A 9,875-nucleotide genomic window follows, 5' to 3' on the forward strand; every position below is an offset into this window, starting at 1 on the left:
CGACTTACAGGATCTTTGGGCCAAGGATTTGGCCTTCCTATTAGGGTTGTCATAGGGATTCGGTGTACCGTCTCTCTTTATTATTTCTTTGTCCTTTTTCAATCTGATGAATTTTAGTGCTCTACTCCTGACTTCATCCATTCGTTTGCATGGAGTCATCATAAGGTCTTCATGGAATGGAGAATCCTTCTTTAGGCCCATATTAAAGGCATCCACTAGAGTTTCCATGTTGATGTTTTTTATGTTAGCACTTCCCTGCCAAACATGCTTACAAATTACCTTAAGGATTCTTTTGGATCCTAGACCACTCAGTAGAGATCACTAGTGAACCTTTCGAATATTCTATTGCAAGAAAATCGGTTATTGAAAAGATTAACTAAGTGATCAAAAGAGGTAATAGAGTAGGGAGGAACATTAAAAATGCATTTTAAGGCTGATCTTATAAGAGTCGATATGAAGCTCTTGCATAAGCAAGCTTCCTTTAAGTGTGACGGAACAGGAATGATTTCCATTCTCTCTCTATATTGTATAATATGTTCTTCAGGATTCATGGTTCAATCGTAAAGCTTCATACTAGGAGTTTGGAAGCACTATAGAACTTCAGTATCAACTATTGAGGGGATAAATCTTGAGATCATGTGACTGGCAGGGGATCCCTCTGATATAAGTTTAACCACCCTTGGTACGATTGAGATCATCTATCTTAGTTGTTGGAGTTCTTTAGCCATGATTGGGCTTATTCCTACATCAAGATCGACTGAATTAGTAGTATTAGTGTTATTGTTGAAGAAGTTATTAGTATTTTTGTTATTAGGTGTATTGAAGGTTTCGTTAAGATCCTGGTTCATAGGAGTTTGGATGCTTGGTATCACTCCCTTGGTTAGGGTAGTAATGGATGTTGGATCTGTTGATTCCGAACATTTCCCTAGGGATCCTATTTGTCAAAATTCAGCCTTGGTTGTAGGATTGAGGGTGTCGCCTCATGGGGTTTACAGATCTCTTCTCTTATCCTTTCTACTTCCTTAAGCAGTGTTCTATTGTCTTCCTATTGCTGAGCCACATGCTACGTCAACATATTCATCATGGATACGAGTTCATTATTAGAGACCAAGGTAGGAGAATCTTGGGATCCCAGGGATCTAAGAACAATCGGATGGGTGTTCTTCTTCAATGCATCGGAAGTTTACCTTTGACCAGGGAGTCCACTTAGAGGGGGTGGATGATTTTTCTAAGGAATAGAAGGAACAAAGGAAGAAGAAAGGGTTGTTTATATAGACATTATTTTCGAGGATTAAGAACACCACAGCCCCATGGTGGGCACCAAATTGTTTTGTTCAAAAATCGATCAAGTGTTATTCAACCAAAGTGAATGAGAGGTTGTGATGTTATAGTTAAACTAAGTATTGAATTGAGAGCAAAATCACACAAGTAGTTTACAAGGAAAACCCTTGACCCTTATTATCATCTCCAACATAAAAGCTTGGAAGGTGATAATAATCACCTACCTTGTTTAATAGTATTGATTGAAATGTGAGTTACAAAAATGGAGGTAAGTATATGAGGACAAATATTGTGGTAAGTCTAGTTGTATGTAGTGTTCATATGTGTGTTTATAGTCTACTCTAAGTAACTAAAAATATGATATTCTTGGGATCTTCTTGAATAAGTATCATGTTTGACTTGGTATTTTCGGGTCTTAAGCCTAATGAAATTGTTTTCTCATTGAGAATGATTCCTGTGTTGACCGTTTTTGCACATGTGAGAAATAAGCAAGAAATATAGCTGTTAAATTTTGATTAAAAATAATAATAATAACAATCATGATCTAGGCATATGCTTTAGGATCCTCAGGTATCTTACATATCTAAGATCATGGATAGGATCGAGGATCTTGGACCTAACTATATATATATATATATATATATATATATATATATATATATATATATATATATATATATATATATAGTTATATATATATATATATATATATACACACACACACAATGTACATAGATAAAAGGTGTTGTCAGCAAGAAGGACATCAAGAATATCTCATGATTGCTCCACATAACCTCTTGTTGGGCTTGTTATGGACAGATCCTCAACCCTATTCACGATACCGGATTTTCAAGAACTTTCAAGACCCCAGACATATCTCAAGATCCTAACCATTATTATATCTATTTCCTATCATTTCTAACAGATATATTTCCAGTCTTTTTCTCAGATTTGCAGAATTAGTCAACATAAGTCTCATTCTTAACAAATAAACACTTCAATCAGGCAAAAGACCCTAGAATATCAAGTTAAACCAATGTGTTCATTTTTATTCGAGAGGATCTCGAGAATATCATACTTATTGTTACTTACATTAGACTATAAATGCACATGTATTTATCACACAACACACATCTAGACTCATTGCAATACTTCTACTCGTATATTCATGATATCATCTGTAACTCATATTTCAATTAACACAAATTAACATGGCAAGTGATCATTATCACCTCCCAAGGTTTTGTGTCAGAGATCCTACCAAGGATCAAGGGCTTTCCTTGTAAACCACTTGTGTAATCTTATTTTAATTTTGACAAACACTTTACCAACAAACACCACAACCTCTCTTTCAATTTTTCTTGATATCCACTTAGTCGAATTTTGACCAAAACAGGGCTCATGATACAAATGATTACAGTATTTTAATTACATCCTAGATATGATGGTAATATGTGGGTTAGCTTAGGATATTTGAGTGGTATGTGTCTACTTCTTTTGTTTCTTTAATCAAAACAAGAAAAAAAAATTAAATGGCTAAAGTAAGATAAAAACATGCTAAATATGGAACAAATTAAGTAAAATAACTAAAGGGAAAAAAAGTCAATAAACCTTAGCTTTCAATTACGGTTTGTCAACTATACAAACATGTATAATTTATCACCTCAAACTTTAAATCTAGTAGCAAGAAGTACCAACAACACAATGTTAATCTAATTTTGGTACTTATTTGAGATTTTTGTAAGGTTTTTGGTCCATGTCTCATGTAATATGATTATTGTTTTTGGGACCAAGATCACGAAACCAAATTGTTATATTTTTAATAAGGAAAAAAAAGTGTGGATTTGTAAAGGATAATTCCCAACTTAGTTATCACTATACAATAAGTGAGAAGGAAAACGGGCAACAAGTTGCGTCGCTAAGCCTTTTTGAATGATAAAGCTAATTCTTTTGAAGACTACATCTATAGATCTAGGGATATAATATTTCTATGCATGATACATTGTACTCTATAAGGAAGTTCCACCACATCTGGTGCTAGGAAACCAAACATATCAAACGAAAATGGTCCGAACACATGTTGATTTTCCATACATAGTTTCTCATGTTTTCTAGCCTTTCATGAAGTAGCTTATAAACAGTTTGTCCTACATTGGAACCCCTAACCCTCAAGCCTACAATAAGGGATACCCATGTAAGGTCCACACATATATGTTTCCCTCCAACCCATCCAAAAATCAAAATGTCACCCAGTCTAAGGGTTGACCTTCCTTTTGTCGGGCCAGTCAAGAAATTCACAAGTACCTTTTTCTTGGCGAAAACCCTGGTACACTTAAATATGTCAAACAAAACATACCTAACCATATCGTGTCTACATTTGAACCCCGATATTCCTTACAATGAATTGTATGCTCTCCAAAAGATTCCAAACATGCCTTGCAACACACCGGGCGTATCTTGTTAGCTAGGAATATCGGGATCATGAGTCAATATTTAAGGATAGTATGATACTGCACATGAGACATATGTAGACAAGCCCATATATAGGGAGAAAAAAATATTGAGAATGTAGTGCACGTCAAGACTGGAAGACTGCTTTTTACCGAGCCATCATGTCGAAATGCACCTCCATATCTTGGACAATTTTACTAAAAAGGGAACTCTCTGGTGTATAATGGGATTTAGGGGGCAATGTCCTTAGTAGTAAAACCTCTAAGTTTAAATTCAGGAAGCTTGTTACGATGAGAAGCCAAGGCACAAACTTAATCAGAATCCATACCACATATGTTGCTATCCTATAAGATGTGCTCTTGCAACACCCAAGATTGGGCCATTAAGGCAACAAAAGCAGATGATGTAGCCTCTACTTCTGAGTACAAACACAAAACACCAAACCTAATTGGTAGGAAATCAATTCTCCACTATATTTCGCCAAAGAAAGAGCCACCAGAAACTAGAATGTCATCAATCACCCCGTGTAACCCTTTGTTAAAGAAAAATGCCACATTTTCCATGTGAACACGCTGGTACATCCTCAACCCAAAGAAAAGTTTAGAAATACCCATACAAGACTGAAAAAGAAGGAGCTCACTCTGGGGGTCAGACAATTGTGGAAGAAGGTACATCAAATTCACGATGTTTTTGGCTCTTTTTATAGCTAAGCTGCTAATGAAACTAGTATATCTAATAACAGCTCCCCCAAGAAGTTTCACCACCAATGACAACATCCCAATGCCAACTGGTAATAGCCCCTCATGAAGCTTCCTACAATTACAAAAGGTCCAAAGGAGCTCGGTTTTCTTGATATTCAACTGAAGGCCTAATTCTGCACCAACCACCTTAATGATGTCCAATGCTTTGGCCACATCCTCTGAATCTCCAATAATTGTGTCATCATCAAGGTACCATGCATGAAGAAGAAGATTGCAATTGTCTCTAATATTTATGCAAAAGCAGGTCCAATACAAGGGCAAAGAGAAGTGGTCCCAAAGGATCTCCTTGCTGAACCCAATAGTGGACCAAATATGGGTGTCCCCTAGATACAACCTTGTTGCTTGACATTATAGGAATTATACCCATAAGGATATAGAAAGGAACCTCAATCTGACCTCATGAAGTAATGTGGATCTTTCCACAAGGTTAAAGGAATTGGAGAATTCCATGATAAGCAATGAAAGAGACTCATCATCGTGGCGCTCACTCAACACCCTGTTAGCGCTATGCAATATGCTAAAAATCATTAACATATTTGGCCATTTATTTAACCACACCTTTCATAGCCAACTTGGAAACCAAACATCTCCAGATAGTGCCTACTGCAATAGATCATATCCCCTTTTCAAGTTTTAAGAGTGGTGTAAGAGGAGCATAGATAATAAATTCTACTAAACTCGAAGGGAATCTTACCCCAGGCCATAGATTAACCACATATGTAATAATACGTATGATTTCTTTAGATATAGCTGAACCTTCTCCACAAAGAGCATGCAAAATGTGTTGTGCTCTCAAACCGTCTCTCCCACACGAGGTTCCTTTAGGGAATGATTTAATGCTCCCAAGGACATAGTCAATATCCAATACAAGAGGAGGTTCTAAAAATATGGTGCTTGGCATGGATAGTGGTGGTGGCTTGTATGTATGCTTATCCTCTAATGCCTTCGTGGCATCATCCCGTGGTATCATTCGTAACGTCCCAAAAATACAATCCAAAAATTTCATTGTAAATCATTAAGAAAACCATAATATCAAACATCATATAAAAATCATAAGTCGTGTGTCTCGAAATATCATAAACATCTGTCAAATATATCACAGTATAAACATCCCAGGCTAAACAATTGATGTGTGCTTTGCAATCATCCCGAGCTCTTCCCCTTGCTACAAGAAGTACTTGAAACCAAAACTGAAAACTGTAAGCACGAAGCTTAGTGAGTCTCCCTAAACTACCACATACCATACACATAACCACATAATCACATAAACTGGGCCGCCTCCCCTTCCTCTGACCCCGTCCGGCATCAAACAGAGTCCGACATCAGGCCCCGCCTGACATTGAGCCCCGCCCGATATACAAATCTGTTTCTACGAGGCCCTGCCTGTCTCTGGGCCCAGCCTGCTATACACATACAAATAAAAACATATAATCATGCTAGTACATAATGAGTCATATACAGTACTGAATATTCCATTCCTAAGGCCTCGCCTATCATGGGCCCCGCCCCTACTCTGCTAATGATGAGATATGAAACCCCGCCCATACTTAGCTAGTGGTTAGATACGGGACCCCTCCCACGATCACATCCCTACCAGGCACACACAAGTATCATAAAGACAATAAGTATAACTAAACATGCATTCCTTCATCGGGTACCACCCGACATCAAACCGTAGTTTGGAAACAAACATATAAACATTCCTCAGGCCCCGCCCGACATCGGACTGAAGTCCGGAAAGCATAAAGACCTTCCTCGAGCTTTCCCCGGCATCAGAAAGAAGTCCGGAAACATATAAAACAAGCACATGCAATAATCACAAAGACATCAATCATACAAACATCCCTCAGGCACCGTCCGACATTAGACCTTAATCCGGAACATACTAACATACATAAATGGGTCAACATTGGTGCCTTCAACCCATTCCTATAGGATAAAACTTACCTCAAATATCAGGTGAAATAGTTATACATCTCTGCTCCTGCCACTGGTTCTACCCACGCCCTATACAGAAACAACCCCTAAGATACCATTCCTTTCTCAAGACCCCTTCACAGGTCAAACTTGGTCAAAATCAAAGTCAAAGTTAATGCTTGGTCAAAGTCAAAGCCAACACTCTGAGTTGACTAAACTCGTCGATTCATCCTCCTGACTCACCGAGTTCCCTTACTACTCGTAGCCGTGATAAAGCGAGTCAACTCGTCGAGTTCCTCCTCGGACTTGTCGAATTCTACCCGGTATAGAATCGGGACAAATTAACTCAACTCGTCGAGTTCTTCTATGGACTCGACGAGTTCCTTAGTCTGCTTGGCCCATCTTAATAGATTAATCCTCTACTCTTCAGATCTAAGCTTCATATTTCTCATATACACTGAAAATGTCCTTTTAAGAGTAACGTTTTCAACTTTACCTGTTAGTACCTTTACTTAATGGATTTAGCTAAAAGGAAAGTTGTCAACTTTACCAGTTAGTACCTTTACTTAATGGGCTTAGCTCAAACCCTAACTCTTTACGAAGTAGATCTTGGTCCACAAGCCATCCATACTCCAAACTAAAGCATACAAACAAAGATCTAGACTCTAGACACTACATGAACACGTCAAGCTTCCAACTTTCACTCCATGCATGGCCTTTTGGAGCTTAAAAGGCCAAAATGACATCCTATAGCTTGCATTCAGCTTCAATGGCCATAAAGTTTTCACCTTTTATGCCATGAAATCTCTCCATGGTTCCAGATTTGATAGTGTACTAAGTTGGGACGTCCATATCCTAAAGATCAATATTATTGGATCAAAAACCCAATAAAATGATGATAAAGAGATCTAAGAAGCTACTAAGCAAGCTTTTGACTTTATTACCAGAAAGTGATGAGAATGAAATGCAGTACCTGGATCTACTAGCTCTCTTTTTTAATCCCCAAGCTTCTCCTTCCTTCACAAGCTTCAAAACATACCAAGTTTCTCTCAAGGATGGCTCACAACACTCAAACTAGCATTAGGGTTTCTGGACTCAGGGTTTGGACAATGGAGACTGGAAACCCTAGAGTTTAAGATGTATAAATAGGTTATAAAATCCTGGATTTAGGGTTTCCTAAACCCAATCTAATTCATCGAGTTGGTCCCCTCCAACTCGTCGAGTTGGTCTTCCAAAAACACACGTGACAACATTCTTACTCGTCGAGTTCTCACCCTTGAACTTGATGAGTTTCCTTCTTGTTTGGAAGTTGGCCTTCTGGTTTCCAAGTGTTACATCATCTCCATACGGAGCAAACCCCATGGAACATAATACATTCATTATTGTTGTAAAATTCCCATCTGCAACCTTACAAAGACATTCCCTGATGTTGGTGTTGCCCAATGTTCTTTCCTCCTAAATTTACTCTTCTTTTTTTACTTTGTTGCTCTAGCCTTGAATTCCCAACCAAGTTTTTAACAAACTTTGATATGCCATCATTAGTACCCCAAGTAGCTAAAGCACTTAGGATATTACTTTGATTGAAGGACTTCTTGTTCCCAGACCTACCTTTTTGCCTATTCTTGGGCCTAAAAAACTAAAGAGTGCACCTAAGAAGAATTAAAAATGTAACACACGCATCAACAGACCCGGGATGTGCAAACACCTTGGAAAAGGCTATTTTTAAATCCTAAGAGTAATCCATACGATAGTTATGAGGGATGCTTTTTACTATGGTGATAGGAAGCTTAAACACATGATCAAGGAGCTGAGCAATGAGCATGCAACACCAACCCCTCATTGAGGTTGGCCTCTGGTTTATTTGGTGACGTCTTTTGAATACCAAAAATATGTTTGTTCATCTCATCAACCCTGCCATTAAATTTAACGAGACCATCTGAGTGGTGACATAAGAGACTCAGGACATGTAGACTCATGCAATCCATATATATCCATTGACCACATATGTAATAATACGTATGAGTTCTTTAGATATAGCTGAACCTTCTCCACAAAGAGCATGCAAAATATGTTGTGCTCTCAAACCGTCTCTCCCACACGAGGTTCCTTTAGGGAATGATTTAATGCTCCCAAGTACATAGTCAATATCCAATACAAGAGGAGGTTCTAAAAATATGGTGCTTGGCATGGATGGTGGTGGTGGCTTGTATGTATGCTTATCCTCTAATGCCTTCGTGGTATCATCTCGCGGTATCATTCGTAACATCCCAAAAATACAGTTTAAAAATTTCATTGTAAATCATTAAGAAAACCATAATATCAAACATCATATAAAAATCATAAGTCGTGTGTCTCGAAATATCATAAACATCTGTTAAATATATCACAGTATAAACATCTCAGGCTAAACAAATGATGTGTGCTCTGCAATCATCCCGAGCTCTTCCCCTTGCTACAAGAAGTACTTGAAACCAAAACTGAAAACTGTAAGCACGAAGCTTAGTGAGTCTCCCTAAACTACCACATACCATACACATAACCTCAATGATAGTTGTTTTAACTGCTATGTAATCAAATAAATTATGTTTGTATTTGGAATATTCAATGAAAATCAGTTATTATCATTGCTTCTTATTACATACCACAAGTAACAACAAAAAATACAAATTAGCAATATGGTACATGTTAAAAAAAAATTCAAGCGATTTCATGTGAAAAGTCAGCCCGATCACTTCTTATTATGCATTGCTCCTTAGCCGCCTCCAAAATATCTTCTTCATGTCATTCGGCATTGCATTTTCGATCTGTGATAAATGTTGATGAAAATCTTTACCTTTATTCTTAATTCCTCAAAAAAAAATATTTACTTCTTCATTTGTTCCATAGGCTCTATGACCTAATTCATTGTGAAAAATATATGTCAAGCGGATCCAAAGTGATCCTACTTGAAAATGTGGGGGATTGATGACGATAATATCATCCGTAATCTTATTCCAATAATGTAGGAGAGTGTTATCCTCCTCCGCAGTTCAGGAAAGTGGTACATTTGTCACCATTTTCTGATCTCCTCCCATGGACTTCATTAATATTGGAACAACCCAAAATAATTCCGTTAACGATATTAATCTTCCGTTACTTGAATGATTGTTCTTGTAAAATGATTTTGATTTTATGATAATAAATTAAATAAGACGGTGTTAATTAGTATCTAAAAGAATTAATCAATATTTAAAAGGTATATAGATTAATTTATATATAATTCATTTGAAAGGCATAAATGATGTTGAGGGGCCTAAAGTGACATTAAAGAAACTTAAAATCTTAGCTTGTCTAGGGTTGGGGTTTAAAGTGTAAAAATACGTAAATGGAGGGACCAAATAGCAAAATTAGCCAAAAAAACTCTCTTTCAAAGAGGGGCATTTGAAAAAAAAAAAATATTGTTTATTCGCTTATAGCTTATTAGCT

This window comes from Lactuca saligna, chromosome 5 (assembly GCF_052625555.1).
Source record: "Lactuca saligna cultivar CGN05327 chromosome 5, ASM5262555v1, whole genome shotgun sequence".
Classification (NCBI taxonomy): Eukaryota; Viridiplantae; Streptophyta; class Magnoliopsida; order Asterales; family Asteraceae; genus Lactuca; species Lactuca saligna.